General features: G+C 31.5%; 1 non-coding gene across 1 annotated transcript; it reads left to right on the forward strand.

Annotated features, from left to right (window-relative positions):
* Positions 1-14098: 14098 nt before the first annotated feature.
* LOC112499416 (small nucleolar RNA R71) lies at positions 14099-14205 on the forward strand. The gene has a single exon (XR_003067023.2). It is a non-coding gene; the product is annotated as a small nucleolar RNA R71 (small nucleolar RNA).
* The last annotated feature ends 10153 nt before the right edge of the window (positions 14206-24358 follow it).

A 24358-nucleotide genomic window follows, 5' to 3' on the forward strand; every position in this document is an offset into this window, starting at 1 on the left:
CATAGTAACCAATCCAACAATAGCACATTCTTAAGCTAATAATCATATAATGAAAAGCAATATAGTCTTGATATCATATAGAGTTGTGCTAATATGCAATATTCATCATCCCAAGCTCATGTCTAATTTTAATAAACCGTTCTTCGCTAATAGGTTTTGTGAAGATATCTACGAGTTGTTTTTTGATTGATACAAATTCTAATGTAATGTCACATTTGTTAACATTATCTCTCAAGAAATGGCGTCTTATCTCAATGTGCTTGGTTTTAGTGTGTTGAATGGGATTCTCTGAAAAGTTTATAGCACTAGTATTGTCACACATGATAGGTATATGATCAACGTTAATACCATAGTCTCTAAGGATTTGTTTCATCCAAAGGGCCTGTGCACAACAACTATCGGCGCACTACAAAAAAAGTGATCTATTGTGATCGAAAAAATTTGTCTCTATATATGTAAAGTCTGTCACTAAGTAAATTTGGTGACACACTATATGTCATTATTTATGTGTTGCATTTGCCACAAGTATTATGTTCACTAATACGCACCTTATAGCGACAAATATAAATTTATGGCAAGTAAGGACAGAAGCAAAAATCTGTCAATATAAGCATATTTTTAGACATAAGTCTATCTCTATTTTGACACTAATGGCTATTAATGTGTCACTATATTGATACTAGCGAGTGTTAAAGTGTCGTTATTTATATAATTAAGGACAATTAAATTACTCATTGATGATCATTATTGACAATGAAATGGGCCACTATAAATTCAGTTAGTGACAATTTATTTAGTCATTAACAAATTAAATATGACACTTGAAAGTGTTGTTATTGGTCTAATTAGTGATAGTTAATTTGGTCGATATGATCTCAATAGTGACCTATAATTTTGTCTCAATGAATATATTACAAACAATAAATCAATCATTATATATCTAAATTAGTAAATTCTATAACAATTTATTCAGCAACCAACAATGTAAATAGTGACATTGTTTCAGTCTCCAATTAAAAAAAGTGACATTTTTATTATTACAAAAAATAATGATCTATCTATCAAATTTGTCACTAATTAAGCTTAGAGACAATTAATTTTGTTGCTACATTTATAATTTATAAAGTAATTTAGCATAAATAATATGATTTGAGGAAATTAAATCATAAAATTCATTAACAAATGCATAGTTCAGTAACGACAATAATCATTTTAAAATTGCATTTTATACTACGTCATAAAAAAATGTTGTCAATTGTTAATATTATTACCATCCAATAAAGAACTACTGAAAATTGTAAACAACTCTAATAATTGTCAAATTTTCAAAAATCATAAGACATCAACCATCAAAAGTTTCATTTGCATTTGCCTCATTTTGCGCTTGAACGTATTTCAAAAATTCTGCAAGATTTGATTGTAGTCGATCCATCTCTTCCTGCATATTCTTAAGTTCATTTTCTGTAGCTTGCCTATGACTTCGCTCTTCCTCTAACATTTTCAAACTCTCATTTCGACAAGATTGTGTTCCAAAGACATCTACTCTAGGAATCTCATGACCATAAATGAGAGTAGATTTTGTATGCTTGCCTACAACCTAATTAAAGATTTGATTCTTTGATGCATTGGCCTGCTAGTTCACAAGCTCATTCATTTGATTCTGAAGCAAAAAAAAAAAAAGAACAAAATGAATTATAATGAAATATACAATGAATCAATCAAATTATAATTATAATATAAGATATCTTTTCATACATGCCAAAATAAGCAAATAGCATAAATTCAAAGTCCATTTTGGGACAATTTGCGTTCCTTTCATAACTAAATATAGGGGAGAGATAGGTATTTCCCCGTTAGTTTGTAGGTGGAGTACATATCCGACCAGTACTTGTGAGAGTAAAAGCCTCGGTTATGCCACAATAGAACTTAATCTAGTTGGCTTCAATATATGACTCATACAAGTATGACTAGACTTTTACTTGTGTAATATATATATATGATTCCCCAAAAAAAAAATTATTCATCAACCATAGAAACTATAATAGTACTTAAAATTGTATTGCTTTATGCTCATAACAAAACTAAAGCAAAAAGGACTTGAAGTTGCATAACTATTATATAAAAGTCTTACTTACAATTGCCTCTCTTAGTTTAAATCAATAGGCTGGCCATTTTTTTTGGGTAAGTAACTGTAAACATAGTTATCATGTCCGGTTCTTTTCCTTCTAGGTTATTTGAGTGCTGCAAATATACAAACACATCAATATTAATGTAATTACAAAAAAAATATGTAATAATAGGTAAGGTAAAATGATCAACTAAATAATTCATCTCGAATTCTAGCGAAGCTTTTGTTCCAGCAGTGTTATTGGTCTTCAATTTTGAACTGTTAACTTTGCTTGTTGCAAAACATTGCTGCAATAAAAATAAACGGTTAACTTCCACGTACAATTTTTGTGAACAAGTATGAAGCTAAACAAATAACTAAATAATATATGTTCTTTGAATTAAAATAATATATGTTCTTACTTGTCCTTTCTCGGATTCTCAAATTTAACTAGCCAATCCCATTGATTTTCACCCACCTCATATTTTAAACCATTTATCGTCTCTTCATCATTTCTTGACTCATAAGACTTGGTCTTTAATGCAAATTTTTTTATTTCGCCAACGATGAGCTAATTTTTCATTAAGCCATCTGCCCCCTATAACCCAATTGATAATGAATTTTGCCTACACATATTTTAATAAAACACTTAATAAAACTCATTGAGTTAAAAAAATTCAAAACAAAGTAGTAACGTCATGTACGTTTATAATAATTTTATTGTAGGATTGACATAGCTCTAGTAAATTTTTGACTTCTTGCTTAACATCAACTGGTACATCTCTTCAATCATCAAAATTAAATGGCATTACTAATGAATCACATGAAAGGTATCCAATGTATTGCCCTAATGCTTTACCCCCTTGCCCAATAAGGTTAAAATCCACTTGTTTGGCTACTATGATGAACTTTAGTATCTAAAAATAACAAAGGAAAAGTGAAATTGGACTTATCTAATGGTAATATCACATTTTCTTGTTTTTTGTAAGTAATCTCAATAGTATTACTAATAGCTTAAATGTAACTTGTAAAAGTTTTCCATTTGCCTTTTATCGTGGATAATAGAAAAAAGAGGTCTGCTTAAAAATTACTTAAGTAAACTGTATGCTAAATAACGATCTAAAAAATGATTTTTTTTTTTTTTTGCAAATGTCATTTAATAAAAGATATCTGAAAGATCTTGAGAAGCACTTCCATGACCACTTGTTTGGCCATTTTGATGAACTTGGGTATCTAAAAATAACAAGCACAAATGGTAACTAAAATTTTTTCCTCTAACAGTATCAAATTTTCTTATTTTTGTAAGTACTCTCAATCATGTTACTAATAGCTTAAATGAACTTGAGCAACTAGAAATAAAAGTTACAAATTGTATTTATTAAAGTCCAAACGATGACTAACAAATAACTAAGATATTTACTGACTTGTATGAGCTTGATTTTCACTTAGAACTTTGTTATGAATTTGCTTAATCTCCGTATCTTTGTTTCTGCTACTTTGCTTGGAGATAGGACTTCTTTCAACATAAGGATATGTGATAATTTGGTCTCTTATGCTCGACCATTCTCTGCTACATATTCTTATCAAACTAATGCAACCATAGATGTCATATATATAATAATCAAATGATATGAAGACATATATAGAAAAAATAATAAATAAAAATAATTATTTATCAATAAAACAAGTTATTAAACAACAAAACTTGTGTCAACTAAAAGAAAAAAAAAGCATGAAATGTAATTCAACTCTGAGCTTATTAATCAAAATCACTATTAGTAAATATTATCATCATCACTATCAAAATCATCACTAGAAGCATTTGATTTTTCTTCTGCTACATCTAAAGGAGTATCAATCACTGTCCCAGGCACATTATCTCTAACTAAAGCAGTATTGTTAAAGTTGTCTGAAAGTTCCTCCAATCTTTAACCACTATATGATTCATTAGCTACAAGTGATTCTCCATCATCTTCAACCTCATTCTCTTCCATATTAAACAAATCTCTAGGTTTTTTTATCACTGCAACATGCCAATCATTTTCAACAAGGTTTGCCACATAGAATACTTATATTGCTTGTGTTGCAAGAACAAACAATTCATTAGTACTAAGTGAAGAATTAAGATTCACAAGTGTAAAATCTAACTCATATTTTTTTATCCCTCTACTAGAATTTATAGCAACCCAATCACACTTGAAAAGAGTAACTTTTTTCTCCCCATAACAGTCTAGCTCAATAACATCTGTTAACTTTCCAAAGTATAAAACATCTCCTAAAACAAGATTTTTATTTTTACCTTTAAACAAGATTTGAAAAGTTTATTGGAATTCAATTTTGATTGTGTACCAGACTTGTGTAATCTAATTGTCAATCATCTTTTTGATGGTGTCTACTTTGCATGTTCTCAATATAGAAAAGACACATAGGAGAGAAATTAATAGTTGGTCACTACAAGCATATAGTTCTAGAGAAGAAAAATGAAAATCACATCAAATTCAAATTGAAACTATAAACTATTGAGTAAAATCACAATAATCCCAAAATGGAACTAAATAATATATAAGTTATCTTTTGCAGGATGTAACATGCTCAACCAAAGACCAAATATTTGTTTTATTTTACTATTATTAAAACCCACAACAAAAATAACTCTTGAGATAGAAAGGATTTTGAACACCTTGTAAGAATTTTCAAAAACTATAAATTCAGCATAATAAGAAATGAAGTACAAATTTAAAGAAATTTAGTGTTTGAAACTGCACAGCTTACTGATTGTAGAATATAAAAACAACACCTTACTATCAATTGTAGAATATCTATCAAAATCAACACCCAACAACAAATTTTAGTAAGTAAAATAACAAATTAGTGGACGATTAAGAAGAACAAAAAATAAAAAAAATAAACCATGACTAGATTACCTTGTTGCTCTTAAAACTAAGAGGAGAGCAAATTGCAACTTTAGATTTCGACAGAAGGACAAAAAAATTACTAGGTTTTTGTGAAACGATGGAGGTAATAAAGTAGAGTTATTGTAGGCTTTGTAATAGACAAATTAAAATAAAAAGGTGAAATTCGATTGGGATGAGGAAAGAAAATAAGAGAAATCCATACTTGATTAGGTTTCAAAAAAATTGATGGTCTTGAAATTGAATTATAATATGGAGTTGAAGGATTGATGCCCCAATTAAGGAAGAAAGTTGTTTTGGGGAGAAAAATATGCATGATTTGTGACATGATTAATTTAGATTATTAACAGGGACGATTTTATTGTGTCTTAAATAAAATAAAATTGAGTCTTTTCAATTTATTGTAACACAAATTATAGATATTGTCCCTAAAGGGTTAAATATTTTGGCGCCAAACTAATGCAAGAAAAATTTCTTTAACTATTAGTGACAAAGGCTAACATTTGTCCCTAAAAAGTCTTTCTTTTTTTTTTATAGTGGCGGCAATAAATTCAACCTCGGTGGTTGAGATTGCAATTGAATTTTGCTTCTTACTAAACCAAGAGACAATTGAGTGACTTAGAAAGTAACATGTTCCACTAGTACACTTCCTATCAATCTTATACCTAGCAAAGTCGGCATTCAAATAACATGTTAGATCTATATCAGTTCCTCTAGGATACCAAAGGTCAAGATCTATGATTCTACTTAAATAGCATAAAATTCTTTTAACAGCAAGTAAATGAGATTCCTTGGGATATGATTGAAATCTTGCTCACAAGCACACACTAATAAAATATCAAGTCTACTATTAGTCAAATAAAGGAAGGATCTGATCATACCTCAATATGTTTTCACATCAACTTTTTTAATTTTTCATCTTTGTCAAGCTTGATTGTTCAGCTCATTAGATTGTCTTTAACCTTTCCATCTTCAAATCCAAATATTTTAAGTAAATCTCTTAAATATTTGGCTTGATTGATGAATATTCCTTATTTGGTTTGTCGTATCTGTAGTGTAAGGAAGTACTTCAACTCTTCCATCATACTCATCTCAAATTCTTTGCTAATACAAGATGAAAATTTTTTACATAAAGACTCATTAGTAGAACCAAGATAATATCATTAACATAAACTTGAACAATAAGAATATCTTCATTCTTATGCTTAATATAGAGTGTAGTATCTACTTTTCCTATTGAAAAACTATTTTCCAAATGAAATTTACTAAGCCTTTCACACCATGTTCTAGGTGCTTGTTTTAAACCATACAAAACTTTAGACAACTTGTAAACATGATTTGAAAATTTTTCATTTTCAAAATGAAAGTCATTTTGAAAATAAGATGTGCACCACAAATAAATAGGCAAAAAAATGAACCAATAAATCCAAAGCAAAAACCAACCATAAGAAACACATATTTTTATGTGGAAAACCCAAAGCGGAAAAAATCACGGGACCGTAGTTCGATATAATCTTTCACTATAATAATGCGATTATAGCACAAATTCTTCTCTAGATAATACTAGCGGCTACCAACATAAAGAATATTACTGTTCTTGGCTTACAGTAACAGTCTAATAACTCTCTTTAACAAGTGGGTATCTCAAATAATAGTCAAAGAGAGGATGAGCTAAAAATCAAGACCAGTAGGATTGTAGAGGGCGATGCCAGGAACTTGCACGTACAGCCATTAAATTATTCGTTTAGCATTTTAGCCGCTCTTGCAATAATTCTTTTATTTCTCTTCCATTTTAATTATTTTTTGCATATTTAATCTCCAAGCATTGATTGATTGTCCTCTTCAATAAAATAAATAAGAAATAAAATAAACTCATAAATAAAGAATTGGAGGGAAAATATGTCACTAAATTATACCCATCAATATGATGATGTTAGTGACAGATGTGTATCGAGACATTTGATGAGTAAAATTGATTGAGTTATTTGAAAAAAAATGTACATATCACATAACACATCAAAGTGAGTTTTAGAGCTGATTATAGTGACCCTTTTTGCCCATTTTCATTCATACAACTTGCTACATTTGAAAATTAATTAAACTAATACATATGGAAGACTATTTAGAGCTCTAAAAGATAACAAAAAGGTCATATTTGATTCATTTGAGTCTTTTCTAGCCATCCTCATTGTCAAGTATCCATAGATAACTTTTGAGCCTAAAACATTTTTAAAAAAAATTATTATTATCTTCTTATCTTAAAGTATTATCTTATGTTCTACGTTTTCCATCTCTCATTCATATTTGAGAAAAATATAGATGATTATTTTATTAAAAAACTAGTGCATTATAACAAAAAAAAAGTGTGGGAAAAAAATGATGTGCCATTGAAAAGAAACAAAAATGCAAGATTGAAAAAGAAAAGCAATGTGGAAAGTAAATTGATTTTTTTTGGTAAAAAAAAAATCTCTATTTTTCTCAAGCATATATTTTATTTTTCGTTATTATGCTCAAATCATTCAAAAATTGGCAAGATATTTAAAAACATTAAGCATAATAATGAACACTCAATCATGGAATAATAAACTAAAAATAACAAAGATTTATGGAACTAAATATTCATAATTAGGCTACATCATAAACCTACTAAAATAAATTATTTCATGGGAATATAAAGAGAATCCATAAATATCGTAGAGAACATTCAAGTAAGATAATAGAAAAGAGGGAAAAAAACTCAAGAATTAATCCAGCCTCTCTCTGGATGTCTTGGGGCTGCTTTTCCTTAATTCTATTCATGCAGCTGCTTCGACTTTTCTCTAATTCCCTTTTTTTTTCCTCGATTTGTGCTCTTCTTCATCTCTTTAGCTTTGTGTCTTTGCTTCCCTTTTATAATCTTACTAATTATCTCACCGTAAATCCTTGTATGGAAAAGATTAACACAAAAGCCAAGCGGCCTCTTTTTGTTAACTAAATCTTCAATGCTCCCCCTCACGTGATTGCATGCATGATGGTAAATCTTAGCTTGATTTGTTTAAATTAAATTTCTTTATTTCTTTCCCTTTCTAATTCCTCCAAGCAAATTTCTTCCTGAATATTCTGATTTAATTCTTCTTTAATCCCAAATTATAACTAAAATAACAAAATATAAAAATTAAGATACAAACTAACATAATAAAATATAATTTAAAATAAAATTAAGTTTGCGAAATATAAAAATAATATATAAATTACTAGCACATCAAATACCCCCAAACTTAACATTTTGCTAGTCCTCGAGTAAAAATTAAAATAAAAACTATGAAAAGAAAATCCTTACTAAACCACTTTTGCAGGTGATTGCGATTGCATTTAGCATGCAACAAACCTTTAAACCCCTGGGCAGCCCTAGTGGACGAGTTATAGTCTGGTGAGGCTTTCTAGCAATGATACCTACAAGCATCATCAAAAATGCCTCAAAGATTATATAAAGTATATAGCTCAAAGAAAATTATAAATATTGGCAAAGTTCTAACCTTAATTCAATAGCTAGTCTCATCTCATGGTGGATTCTTGTGTTATGTGTGAATCAATTCAATCAAAATTCATTCTCAAAATTTTCAATATCAATAGGCTTTGTATTCGAATAATAAATAGAGTAGGTCAAACTAACCTCATTATCTTGATCCTTTTTTTAATAAATATCCACAGGCATAAATTCGTATTTTCTTTGGATTTCTATTGAAGCACGTGTTTTTTTTTTTTTTTAAGATATCCATAGTTAGAAGCTTTCACTCTACCCCTTAAGGTAGCCTTCTTCTCAAGGAAGATAATCTTATATATATTGATGGCACGTAGGCCACAATTACTCAAGGATAGCTTCGCTCTTAAGGGTTATAGGTAGTTATTTCTGACAATGACGCCTGGGCAAACTTAAGTAAAGTAGAATCAGGTAAACAATCATTTACTAAATGTAAAATTCTCAACTCATATTGTATCAATCTCAAATCTCAAGTCAAAATTCTGAAAGAATCAATATAAGTGCTCATGATATTTAAAGAATCACAATCAAGACGAAACTAATACAAGAATCAAGTATTAACTACGAAAATATTCATCTCTTCCTAAGAACCGTATTCATGTTCAAATATATACTCATCATTAGCATGCAAACAACATATTTTTTTTGTTTCTTTTTTCTTTTTTTCTTTTTTTCTTTTATAATTTTTTTAATGAAAGCAAATATTCCCACCCCTAAACTTAAAATAAACATTGTCCTTAATGTAAATAAAAAGAAAAGGAAAAGAGAAACTACCCTCGTTTCACACTTGAAGATATAAACTTGTAGCTGAGTTGTTGAAAGGCATGTAAATAGTTGATGTTCGTCAACCTCTAAACTTGTATAGAAACCTAGATAAAATAATATAAAATAAGTAAAAGGAAATACTAACAACAGAAGTAAGGAAAAATGAAAATAAATAATAATAATAATAATAATAAGGTTTTGAAAGCTTGGGTTGCCTCCCAAGAAGTGTTTAATCTATAGTCATTAGCATGACAGCCTCTAGTTCTTGATTCATGACTAGATAGCTCAATACCTATCTTGTGCTTATCGAATGCATCATCTAGATAAGGTTTCAATCGATGACTATTAACCTTAAATGTGCCCTTTGTATCATAAGAAACTTCTGAAATTCACATCTGAGTATATGCTTATCATGCCAAGTTTTAGTGCGGGCTTTATAGATTCAAGCATTCTCATAAGCTGCATCGCGAAATTCATCCATTTCACTAAGTTGCAACAATCTCATACTTCCTGCTGCCTGCATGTCAAAGTTCAAAATCTTCATCGCTCAATATGCCCTATGCTCAAGTTCAACAGGTAGATGGCGTGCCTTTCCAAATACTAAGCGATAAGGAGACACACCAATAGGTGTTTTGAAAGCTGTTCGATAGGCCAAAAGTGCATTGTCTAGTTTTTTCGACTAATCCTTTTGTTATGCATTTACTGTTTTCTCCAAAATTCTCTTTAATTGTCGATTTGAGACTTCAATTGGCCCACTAACTTGCGGTTGGTAAGGGGTGGCAATGCTATGTGTAACTCCCTATTTGCTGAAGAGGGCTTCATATTGCCAATTGCAAAAATGTTTCCCACCATCACTTATAATTGCTCTTGGAGTGCCAAACCATTTGAAAATATTTTTCTTCAAAAAATTCACAACAACTCGAGCATCATTGGAAGGAAAAACAATAGCTTCAACCCACTTGGAAATATAATCAACAGTTACTAGAATATATTTATTCTTAAAAGAAGATTGAAACGGACTCATAAAGTCAATTCCCAAAACATCAAACAATTCTACTTTAAGAAAATTATTTAACGATAGTTTATTTTTCCTTGAAATGTTACCCATCCTTTGACACTGGTCACAAGTAGGAACAAACACGTAAGCATCTTTAAATAAGGTGGGCTAATAAAAACCTGATTGAAGCACTTTTGCTGTAGTTTTCTTTGCACCAAAAAGTCCACCAACTTCACGCAAATGACAATGTTGTAGAATGCTTCTCATCTCTTCTTCTAGGACACATCGTCGAATGATTTGGTTTAAACAATACTTATATAAGAATAGATCTTCCCAAAAATAGTATTTGACATCTGAGAGGAAATTCTTCTTCTGTTGGTATGATAAATTAGAAGGAACAATAGTTCTCACTAAATAGTTTCCAATAACTACATACCATGGTGATTCGAAAGTTTAAAGAGCCGATAACTTTTGATCAGGAAATTCTTCGATAATTGAGACCATTGCATTATCCCCTCGCTCTTCTTAATATAATTGAGATAAATGATCCGATACTAGATTTTCAGATCTCTTTTTGTCCCGAATCTCTAAATCAAATTCTTGTAGTAAAAAGGCCTAACGGATTAATCTTGGTTTTGCATTTTCCATTGTGAATAGATACTTAAGAGCTGAATGATCAGCGTAAACTATCACCCTTGAGCTAATCAAATATGAGTAAAAATTTTCAATTGCAAACACAACGGCCAAAAACTCTTCCTTAGTAGTAGTATAATTCAATTGTGCGTCTATCAGAGTTCAACTTGCATAGTAAATGACATGCGATACATTTTTATTCCGCTACCCTAAAACTGCTCCAATAGCATAGTCACTCACATCACACATAACCTCAAAATGTGGATCCAAATCTGGAGCCTTAATAACCGGAGCTAAAACTAGTTTCTCTTTCAAAGGGTTAAAGGCCTACAAACACTTGTTTGGTAAAATTAAAAGGAACATCCTTGAGTAAAACGTTGCACAAAGGTTTCGTTATCTTTGAAAAATCTTTAATAAAATATCAATAGAACCCGACATGCCTAAAACACTTCTTACAGCTTTCACATAATTCATTGTTGGTAACTTCTCAATGACTTCGACCTTTACTTTATTTACTTCAATTCCTTTAGGTGAAATATGATTACCTACTTCAAGCCTTCTTGCACCATAAAGTGACATTTTTCCTAATTCAAAACCAACTTGGTCTCGTCACATTAATTAAAAACTAGATCTAAATTGTTCAAACAATGATCAAATTACATCCAAAAACTAAGAAATCATCCATAAACACCTCAATGAATCTCTCCACTATATCAAAAAATATAGCCATCATACAACACTAAAAGGTGGTCGTGCATTGCATAAGTCGAATGGCTTTTATATAAGCAAACGTTTCATAAGGACATGTGAAGGTAGTTTTCTCTTGATCTTCTGGTGCTATAGGGATTTGATTATAGTTTGAACAATCCATCTAAAAAACAATAATTGGCATGGCTAGCAAGTCTCTCCAACATCTAATTAATAAAAGGCAGTGGAAAATGGTCTTTTTCTAGTAAAAGCATTAAGTTTTTTGTATCCATGCATACGCACGAACCTGTGACTGCCCTTGTTGGGATAAGCTCATTGTTTTCATTCTTCACAACTATCATTCCTCCTTTCTTTGGTACCACTTGCACTGGACTCGTTTATAAACTATCAAATATTGGATAAATTATCCTAGCATCTAATAATTTAAGCAACTCTGCCTTAATCACTTCTTGCATGCTCGGATTTAGACGCCTTTGTAGTTGTACCGTAGGCTTATAACTCTCCTCCATTAGAATTTTGTGCATGTAAATTGAAGGGCTTACTCTTTTAATGTCGGCAATAGAATATCTTATAGTAATTTTATAGTCTCTTAAAACCAGAAGTAACTTTTCCTCTTCAAGATCTATCAAGGCAGAAGAAATAATAACTGGTAGCTTAAAGTTATCATCTAAATAAGCATATCTTAAATAAGAGGGTAGAGGCTTAAGCTCATTTTTTAGAGGTTCTTTTATTGAAGGTTTTGGTCGAGAAAGACTTCTACAAGCTCTTTGAATTCTAGCTTTTTTAAACTAAAGTGGTGAAGCTTCTATATAAGGTACATACTCATGAATCCTCGAGTTCGTAGATTGAGTAGTCCTCGGGTGAATGATACATCCTTCAAATGAGTCACTCTGCATTGTATTGCAAAAGCTTTCAATTACCTCTATATCCATGGTGTTTATTTAAAGGCATGTGTCGATTTTATATGGATATTTCATTGCTTCGAACACATTGAAAGTGACTTGCTCATCTTGCACCTTAAGGATTAGTTTTCCTTCTTGGACATCAATAAGAGTACTTCATGTGGCAAGAAATGGTCGGCCTAAAATGATTGGTATCTCCCGATCTTCAGTCATATCCAAAATAACAAAATCTACAAGAAATATAAACTTATCGACCTTAACAAGTACGTCCTCAATCATGCCTCTGGGATACTTTATAAACCTATCTACCAATTGAAGGGAAACAGCTATTGTTATTGATTCATCAAGTCCTAATTTCTTGAAAATAGGGAGAGACATCAAATTAATACTTGCACCTAAATCACATAAAAGAATTATCGAAATAAGTATTTACAATAGTGCATAGAATTGAAAAACTCCCTAAATCTTTCAGCTTTAGTGGCAACTTATTCTGTAAAATTGTAGTGGAATCTTTAATTAACAACATTGTCTCATACTCTTCTAATTTTCTCTTATTGGATAAAATTTCCTTCATGAATTTAGCATAGTTTGGCATTTGTTCTAATGCATCTGTAAACATAATGTTAATATGCAGCTTTTTAAAAACATCAAGAAATTTAGAGAACTGCTTGTCTAATTTATTTTTCTGAAGACACTAAGGAAATGAGATTGGAGGGACATAGGCAATGACTGGTGCTGATTATTCCGATTGTGTAATTTCTAAACTTGGTGTCTAAGATATTTTAGTAGTGTCTTTAATTTGCTCCATGTAATCTTCTTTAGCTTCCTTTATTTCTTTTTGTGCATCTTTAAGTTGTTTACCACTTCAAAGCATAATTGCATTCATTTGTTTCTTTAGGTTTGTCTCTGTGTTACTCGACAGAGAGCCTTGTGGTCTGTTGGATAGTTGATATAGCTTGATTTTGAAAAGTTGTCTCTATTTTGTTCATGAATTGAGATACTTTTGTTGTATGCTAAGTAAAAGTATCTTCTAAATTTGACTTCTTTTCTTATAATAGGAACCCTGGAGATGGCTTCAATGTATTTTGAGTGTTGCTTCATAACAAATTCGAGTGATTTCTCCAACCAGGATTGTAGGCATTAGAATGCAGGTTATTTTGTTGCCTCTGGAAGTTTGACACATAATGAGCTTGTTCAGGAGACCAAGCAAAAAGACCTCCCACTTGGCAATTGACACTGGTATGGTTTCCTCCATATAATTCACACACTTGCGTTTGAATAGCACTGATATTCACATGTTCCAGCCTACTAGATAAAGTAATCATTTGTGGAGATAAAACAGTGACAACATTAACATTAGGGGCTCTTATAGTTCTCATTGGCATTGATCACTCTGAAGACTATTGGTAATTATTATAGGTCATCTCCTCTAATCATTCATAAGTTGTTTCTGGTGTTTTTCCTATTAAAGTTCCTCCTACTGCAACTTCAATCATTATTCTAGTATTGGATCCTAAACCATTATAAAAAGTATGTACCTGAAGCCAAACTGGTAGTTTATAATGTGGGCATTTTCTTAATATGTCTTTGTATCTCTCCCATGCTTCATCTAGTAACTCCATCTCAAACTGAGCAAAGGTAGTGATGTCATTCCTCAACTTGGCTATTTTTTATAAGGGAAAGAACTTCACTAAAATTTTCTGTGTTCGGCCATCCTATGTTATGATTGTCCCAGCAGGGAGTGAGTTCAATAATTCTTTTGCTTTGTCCCCTAGTAAGAAAAGAAAAAGCCTTAGCCTAATAGCATTGTCTAAAACATAATTTTGCTTAAATGTGTCACAAATTTCCCAAAATTTGCAATATGAGCATTTGGATCATCATTCAGCATCCCAACAAATTATACTGATGTCTGAATGATCTGGATTATAGTTTGCTTAAACTCAAAAGTATTGGCCTAAACGGTAGGTCGTGCAATGCTTGAGCGGATACCGTTAATTGTAGGAACAATATAATCTCTTAAAGGTCTTTCATTCTCATTTCCTTGCACTACTTCATCGGCCATGATTAGTTGTTGCTTCTATAAAGCTTCTCTCCTTTCTCTATTGAGCCTTCTACACATATGTTCAATCACTGGATCAAAAGGCAATAAATCAAAACTTCTTGACTGTCTCATAAATTTAAACAAGAAAAAAAAATAAAAATAAAAAGAAAATTCAAATTAAACTAAGGTTAGTTGGTATCGATACTAATCTAAACAATCCTTGGCGATGGTTGTAAAAACTTATTGCGTAAATTAGCAAGTGACTAGTCAGCACAAGTAATATAATAAAGAGTAAAGTATCGTCCCACAGAGATTTTATATCATATTAACCATCGAAATTATTCTAACCCTAATTTATTTGAATAACCGAATAAGTGAATTCTAATTAATACTTGAATAAAATAAAATAACTAAAAATTAAATAAAGATGCAGGCAGTAATAGAAATCAACAAGAGATTAAGGCATTAGGACATCCAATTTCACCATAACCAATCTAATTCAATCCTTCAGCTATGCTATTAAAGTTTATTACCCATGTTGACAGTGAATTTCCCTAATCTATTCAATATCCTCTCAAGTAATATCAAAAATACATTCACATATTAACCCACTATATCTCTACATAAATTTAAATATGTAAAGATTCATTAAGCTCTATAGAAATTCTTAGAAAAACTACACGAATCACGTTGGCACATCTCTCTGATTCATTCAATTCATGATATCCATTACACAGAGCAAAAATACATAAATCTCCTCTTGGTTTCATTATGTATCCTCAAATCATTCAAATATTGGCTAGATATTTAAAAGCATTAAGAGAATCCATAAATATTGAAATATAGCCCTAGTAAAATAAATTAGTTTATGTGAATATAAAGAGAATCCATAAATATTGTAGGGAACATTCAAGTAAGATAATAGAGAAGAAGGAAAAAAACATCTGACTTCTCTCTGGATGTCTTGTGGTTGCTTCTCTTTGATTTTATTCGTGTGGCTGCTTCGGCTTTTCTCTAATTCCCTCAACTTGTGCTTTTACCCATCTCTTTGGCTTTGTGTCTTTGCTTCCCATTTATTATGCTACTAATTATCTCACTCTAAATCTTTGTATGGAAAGGATTAACACAAAAGACAAGCTGCCTCTTTTTGTCAACTAATCTTCAATGCCCCCCCCCCCCCCCCCCCCGTGACATGATTGATGATGGTAAATCTTAGCTTATTTTTTAAAATTAAATTTCTTTATTTCTTTCCCTTTTAATTTCTTCAAGCAGATTTCTTTCTGAATATTCTGATTTAACTCCTCTTTAATCCCAGATTATGTCCAAAATAACAAAATATAAAAATTAAGATAGAAATTTACATAATAAAATATAATTTAACATAAAATTAAGTAAGGGAAATATAAAAATGATATATAAATTACTAGCACAGCAACTCAACTTGTAAGCCTGCATTTGTCAATACAAATGTGGCTTATTTTTTAGGGAAGTTATATGCCATGACTTAATAATCACGTGCAACAGTAAATAGAATGGGCAAGAGTCAAAGGTACAATTGCTCACTATGGACCTATTTAAATCAAACATGCTGTCTTGGGAAGAGGTTAGCAAATTTCAGTTGAAAACTCTACAAAACATCAACCATGTTGCCTCTTTACCTTATATATGATCAATAACACCTAAAATCCCTTAAACTTCAGCTTCATTTCAATTTTATCTATTCATTTTCCTTATACACAAAATATTTGACTTAAGCATCGGGGGATATATGCGAAAACCCCCTTTGGTATGTCCTTGTCGTATTTTGTGGTTGCAACTATAGAGAGTTGTGTTTGAGTCCACATTTGAGTTAGGATTCATGTCGTTATCCCCAAAAAAAAAATTTAGCTATTGAGGTCATTTATTGGCATCAACATCATTGGCCGGTTGACTTTACGAAGCACTTGTCCCTCTCTTTAATAATCATAGCCGAACATTCTTGTTGTAGAACATAGCCACTTTCTACCTGTAAATTGTTGATCGGACTCTTACTGATGAGATTGAGGACAAAACTGTCACAAGCACGTGGGATGAGGCATATTCAGATCCTATTCAAGTTCCTGTTGACCCGTCATAAGAGCTTGAGAAAAGAAATTCAAAGAAGTGCTTAATGGATTGATTCAAACAACTTGAGCTCAATCAAATTCATGGAGGCCCGTTGAAGGAATCGCATATGATAAATGCATGATTCAGGCTCTTGAAGTTTCCAAATAATCACTTCCATAAAATAGGAAGTTGGCTTGCACATTATGGTGAGAAAAAATATTATTTTCCTTTTTCGAATACTTTCCTGTTTCTCAAGGAGGCTTTTGGAGAAACAAATCAATTATTTCTCTTTTAATTGCCGAGTTTCCATTTTTTATTAATGTAAGGATAAAAAAAGAATTACACATTATGCTTTTAAAACAAGAAATTAATATGGACTGAAATGAAAAAGTTTGGTTTTAATAAGTATTGTTTTAAATTTTGAATTTGGGCTTATTTGAAAATATTTAAAACGTTTTGGGCCATACCATAATTTTCATATATTTAGGTCATATAATAATTTCAAAAAATTTTGGGAATAATAAGTATTATTTAGAAATTCTGAAACTGGACCTATTTGCAACTATTCATAATGTTTTGGGCCATAATGTAGTTATAGAAAATTTTAGGGTAAAAGTATAATTTTAGAAAATAGTTCACTGTAGCTAGCACTGGAGCAAAGCAGCTAACCAAATGTTACAAAGCGGCAATTCGGTTATGGGCAGAAAATCTCTGGCATGAAAGTGGCTAACCGGATTCATGAAAGCGGCATACCGGATGTGCAAAAATTCAAATTTTTGAACATAACGGTAACATAAAGCAGCTAACCGAATTCACAAAAGTGGCAAGCCGGTTATCACTAGAAAGTCAATAATGGCTAGTTTTCTTCTTCAACTATAAATTGGCTCAAATTAAACTCATTTATCATCATACAACCATTGATATTTTGAGCAATTCTCTGCAAATCTAAAAGCATAAACTTTGTATTCATTTCATTTATTCACACATATTGAGCTTTCATTTGTATTCAAACACTTTGTGTGAGAGAAATTTTTGTAATCCTTTTTGTAAAATCAAATTGAGAGGTTGTAAGTGTTGGGATACACTTGGGTTAAGAGATTGAGGATAATCTCTTGTTGTAAAGGTCCATTGGCACCTAGGAAGTCAATTATAAGTGTTTGAAGCCTTGGGAGGCTTGGATAGTGAAATTCTCAAATCTGGTGTGCTTGGAGGTGTGGACGTAGGCGGGGGTTGCCGAACCACGTAAAAATCCTCGTGTTTGTTTTCTCTTCCCTTACTCTTTTATTTTTGTGATTTATTGAATTTAATGCTTTCGATTTCATTAAGGCATTAGATTGAATTATTGTGTGATTTGCTTGCTTAAATTTTAAAAACTCAATTCACCTCCCTCTTGGGTTGCATAACTTGTATTTCATTTAGTATTAGAGCAAGGTGTTCTTGTTTAGACTCAACCGTCTAGAGCTAAAGATCAATGGCAACCCAATATGATTCAACCTTTAGGGAAGGACAGTCCACAACTAGACCACCGTTCTTTGACGGAAATGACTACTCGTATTGGAAAACTATGATGAGAATTTATTTACAAGCACTAGATTATGAAATTTGGGAAGTTGTTTGTGATGGTCCATTTATGCCTTTGGCTAAAAATGAAGTCGGAGAAGATATTCCAAAACTTTCACGGGAATGGAATGAATTGGAAAAGAAAAAAGCTTATCTAAATTTCAAAAGTATGAATGCCTTGTTTTGTGTAATAGATAAGAAAAAGTTTCATAGAGTATCTAGTTGTGAAAGTGCTAATGAAATTTGGCACAAACTTGAAGTTGTTTATGAAGGCACGAATCAAGTGATAGAGTCTAAAATTAGTAGGTACACTCGACAATATGAATTGTTCCAAATGGAACAAAATGAGAGTGTGTATTCTATGTATAGTAGATTTACGGACATAGTGAACACTCTAGGAACCCTAGGAAAGACCTTTTCAAATAGTGGGAAAGTTAAGAAAATCATTAAGTCGCTACCTAAGGAATGTATACCAAAAAGGACTGTCATTAGGGAAGCCAAAGATTTAAATATCTTACCTATTGATGATTTAATTGGTTCTCTTATTTCTTATGAGGAAGACTTAGCAGCTGAAAGAGGCAATGAGGAGAAGAAAAAAAGCATTGCTCTCAAAGCCACAAAATATGAAAGTGATGGGGAAAGTGAGTAGGATGATGAAGAGTTAGCTATGCTAGCAAGGAGGTTCAGAAAAATTTTCAAGAAAACCGGTGAGCAAAGAAAATTTAGAAACCTCAAGAACTAAAAGGAGAAGAAAGAGGTAATCATATGCTATGAATGCAAGAAGTCTGGCCATATAAGATCGGAGCGCCCACTTCTCAACAAACTCAAGAAGAAAGCCATGGTTGCTACTTGAGATGATAGCAATGAAGATTCAAGTGATGAAGAAGAGTCACAAGAAGTATCAAACCTAGCACTTATGACAATAGGAGATGATGATGATCACAATGAAGTAAGTGATCCTACTTATGATGAATTATATGATGTTTTTAAAGAATTGCATGATGAATTGATGAAATTTGGTAAAAAGAATGCATGCCTTAAAAAGAAAATGCTAGAACTTACAAATGAAAAAGATGGCCTGCAAAAATGCAATGACTTATTGATTGAGAAGATAAAGGAATTAGAATTAGACAATAAAATATTGCATCATAGGATTGCATCTTTTAAAGGAAAATAAAGTACTTTATATGAGCATGAAAAATCACATGTTGATGAATTGATAAAAGAGAATGAAGTACTTAAGAAGAAGAATAATGAGTTAAATGAAATTGTGTTAAAATTTACAAATGGGCAAAAGATGTTGGTGTTAGCCTAAAGGGCTATACATAATGTAATTTTGATAATAACAAACATGTTTATTAAGTGATTTAATAAATATTGTATTTCACATTTTAACTAGTTTTTTAAGAGTAATATTTATGTAAGTGAATCAAGTGAAATCAAGCTCAATACACTCAATGGACAACGGCGAAATCAAGAATAAAGTTTATAGCTCAACGGATAAATTATTACAATAAATTCTTGTAAAGCCGGTATGATTTAATTGATGCATGATTTAGCATTTGAGAAGCTCAAGAGATTAATTTAAATAATTACTTTTTATAAATTAAAATGTTTTATTTTTATAAGGTAAAGAATTTTGTCGATTTGAGTAATTTAGACTTAAATAAAAAGTTTTGCAATCTTTGATAAGTATTATGTTGAATTTCGGAGTTGGACGTTTTTGCAAACATTTAATATGTTTTGGACCATACTATAATTTATGAATATTTTGGACTAAAGTGAAAGATTTTGAGAACTTTGAAAAATATGGGTCTTATGTTAACATTTTGAAAAAGGATCTCTTTGAAAAATAATAATATATTCGGGGTCATATCATAATTTTAGAAAGTTTTGAAATAACAATCATTATTTAGAAATTCTGAAATTGGACCTATTTGTAAAGTTTTATAACATTTTGGGCCATAGTATAATTATAGTAAGTTTTGGGCTAAAGTGTAATTTTAGTGAACAATATTAGTTGTTAAGGAGCATTATTATGAAAATTTAGTCAAGGTTTTTTATTCGAATATGGATACGAAATTTTTGGATAAAATTGTTACTAATGTTGGGGGAGTTCATATTGAATTTGATGTTGCTTTGTTAATTGTATCCTTGGAACTCCAAATGAGGGATTGGAACTATATAGTGCTAGAGCCAAAATAAATTATCTTTGATTTTCACTTGAGAATGTTGTTCGTTAAATTTGTCAACGACGTGATTTGTCCTCTACGTTTTGTCGATTACCTTTCAAATCTCAAGCCTTACCTCTTCAAACTAGAATCATTCATTATGTTCTTCATAATGTTATAACTCCTAGGTCTAGACATGCGGTTGAAGTTAACCGCTTAGATGTAGCCATACTGGACTGCATTCTTGAGGGGAGGGTGCTCAATATTGGTTATATTATCCTTCATCATATGCTTAGCACTCCAAGTTTAGCCAAAAGATCCATTCCTTATACTAGTATTATTATCCGCATTCTCCAGTATTTTCAAGTACCTATAATCGAGCCAACCTTCTTGAATTTGAGGGAATTAGGCAATGAAGCAATAGCTAATTTGGGGTTTTATTAGAGGGAAAATAGATGGTATACAGATCAAAGAAATAAAAAGGTTACTGAAATTGTTCCTACAGATCATCGTTTCTTTAACGATGTCCTTCCATCACACTTGCTCCCTGATCTTAGTGCTCCACATCGCTCACATCCTCCACCTTTCGAGGGCCCTTCCCACTCTACTTCACCTGACTCTGAGGATCTGATGCAGCAGCTGTTAACTAAAGTGGATTCACTTTCTGAGCAGCAAGGCAAACTTCAATCCCAGCTTGAAGCTTCTCAACTTCAGTCTATTTCCGAGCGAGAGCGTCTCTTTGAGCCGCAGCAGGGCTTATTTAATCAATAGCACCGCCTCTTTGTTCAATAGCAGCAGCTTCTTGATGGCCAGCAGCAACTTTTTGCCGCTCTTGGATTTCCACCACCATCCTCTTCATCACATCCACCATCTCCTTAGCACTCTATTTTATTTTCAGTCATTTGTCACTCTGCACTACATCTCTACATGCATTATTGTTTTTAATTTGAGGATGATATATTGTTATTTGATATTTGAATATGATATGTTTGGTGGTTGTTGTTTGTTCTAAATTCTTGGCTTGCTATAATATTTTAGTTACTGCATGCTTAATTTATATTTGTTTCTTTGCTAATTATTGAGATGTTCCTTTTTATATAAGCATGGATTTATGGTAATTTTGACGATGAATGGGGAGAATTCATGTATTTTTTAATTCGGAGATAGGTAATATGTATTTTGATCTTGAAGTTTTTGTACATATTTTTGAAATATTCAGGGGGAGTTTTTGTTTTGAATTTGATTTACATGTTGAATTTTTATGCCATGTATTAAGGGGGAGTGTAATTATAAAAATACATGAGATGTTTGTTATCATCAAAAAGAGAGAAATTGTTAGTCTCAAGGGTTATACATAATGTAATTTTGATGATAACAAACATGTGTATTAAGTGATTTAATAAATATTTTATTTCACATTTTCACTAGTTTTTTAAGGGTAATATTTATGCAAGTGAATCAAGTGAAATCATGCTCAAGACACTCAACGGACAACAGCGAAATTAAGAACAAAGTTTAGAGCTCAACGGATAAATTATTGCAATAAATTCTTGTAAAGGCGGTATGATTTAATTTATGCATGATTTAGCATTCGAGAAGCTCAAGAGATTAATTCAAATAATTACTTTTTATAAATTAAAATGTTTTATTTTTATAAGGTAGAGTATTTTGTGGATTTGAGTAATTTGGACTTAAATGAAAAGTTTTGCAATCTTTGATAAGTATTATGTTGAATTTCCGAGTTGGACCTTTTTGCAAACATTTAAAATGTTTTGAGCCATACTATAATTTATGAATATTTTGGACTAAAGTGAAAGGTTTTGAGAACTTTGAAAAATATGGGTATTATGTTAACATTTTGAAAAAAGATCTCTTTGAAAAATAATAATATATTTGGGGTCATATCATAATTTTAGAAAGTTTTGAAATGACAATCATTATTTAAAAATTCTAAAATTGGACCTATTTGTAATGTTTTATAACGTTTTGTAGTATAATTATAGCAAGTTTTGGGCCAAAGCGTAATTTTAGTTAACAGTGTTGCTGTAGCAAAATTCAAAAATAACAGTAATATCACTGTTACAAGCAACTAGCCAGATAAATCAAACGGCTAACCGCTTGGTTGCTGGAATTTGCCTATGACGGCTAGTTTTTAGGCTTTAACTATAAAAACTCAACTCCAACTTCATTTTAAGAACTAATGCAAGCAAATATAAGATCATATAACATATATTGAGCTTCCAAAACGCAAATCAACATAGATTGAATCATTGTTGAGGTATTATTTGCATATCCACTCTTAAAGAGAGTTTTTGTTGTAATTTTCATTTCTTATCAAATTGTGAGTGTACAAGTGTGAGAAACACTTGAGGTGAAGAGATTGGGGAGATAATCTCTTAATTGTAAAGGTTCATTGACACCTTAGAAGTCAATTGTAATAACTTGAAGCCTTTGGAGGTTTGGATAGTGAAATCCTCGAGCTTGGTTGGCTTGGAGACGTGGACGTAGGTTGGTATTGCCGAACCACGTAAAAATCCGTGTGTTTGTTTTTCTCTTCCCTTACTCTTTTATTTCTATGCTTGTTTGAATTTATTGTTTTCTATTCCATTAAGGCGTTAGATTGATTTGTTGTGCAAATTGTATTGCATATTTTTTAAAAACCCAATTCACCCCCCTCTTGGGTTGCGTAATTTGCATTTCATTTGGTATCAGAGCTTGGTTCTCTTATTAGAACTTAACCGTCTAGAGTAAAAGATCCATGGCAACCCAAAATGATTCAACATTTCAGGAAGGACAATCCACAACAAGATCACTGTTCTTTGATGGAAATGACTATCCATATTGGAAAACTAGGATGAGAATTTATTTACAAGCACTAGATTATGAAATTTGGAAAGTTGTATGTGATGGTCCCTTTTTGCCCTTGACTAAAAATGAAGTCGGGGAAGATATTCCAAAACCTTCACGGGAATGGAATGAATTGGAAAAGAGAAAAGCTTCTCTAAATTTCAAAGCTATGAATGCCTTATTTTGTGCACTAGATAAGAAAGAGTTTCATAGAGTGTCTAGTTGTGAAAGTGCTAATGAAATTTGGCACAAACTTAAAGTTGTTTATGAAGGCATGAATCAAGTGAAAGTGTCCAAAATTAGTAGGTACACTCGACAATATGAATTGTTCCAAATGGAACAAAATGAGAGTGTGTTTTCTATTTATACTAGATTTACGGACATAGTGAACACTCTAGGAGCCCTAGGAAAGACCTTTTCTAATAGCGAGAAAGTTAAGAAAATCATTAGGTCGCTACCTAAGGAATGGAGAACAAAACGGACTGCCATTGAGGAAGCCACATGTAGATGATTTAAAAAAGGAAAATGAAATGCTCAAGAAAAAGAACATTGAACTTAGTGATGTTGTGTTAAAATTCACAAATGGGCAAAAGATGTTGGATCACATGCTTAACTCTAAAAAATGTGTATTTGATAAAGGAGGACTTGGGTATAAGCCTAATTTGAAGCAAAAGTATTATAAGAATTATTTTGTTAAAGCTACCTCCACAAGTGATCATAAAATTGTTTGTCATTATTGCAATAAAAATGGTCACATGAAATATAAATGTCCCGTGAAAAGAAATGCACATTATGGTGTCAAATGCATTTGGGTTCCAAAAGGAACCGTTGCTAACGCTCAAGGACCCAAAAAGGTTTGAGTACCTAAGACATAAGATTTTCCTTGCAAGGCTTGAATAAGAAGAAAAATAAATGGTACTTGGATAACGATTGTTCTAGGCATACGACCGGAAAACTATGCATGGTTCTCAAGTTTCACCAAAATCGAAAATGGTGGAGATGTATCCTTTGGAGACAACTCAAAAGGAAAAATTCTCGGAATTGGTAATGTTGGTAAAGTTTCCTCAACTCAAATTGAAAATGTGTGTTTAGTTGAAAATTTGAAACACA

Source organism: Citrus sinensis, chromosome 8, assembly GCF_022201045.2.
Source record: "Citrus sinensis cultivar Valencia sweet orange chromosome 8, DVS_A1.0, whole genome shotgun sequence".
In the NCBI taxonomy this organism is placed as follows: Eukaryota; Viridiplantae; Streptophyta; class Magnoliopsida; order Sapindales; family Rutaceae; genus Citrus; species Citrus sinensis.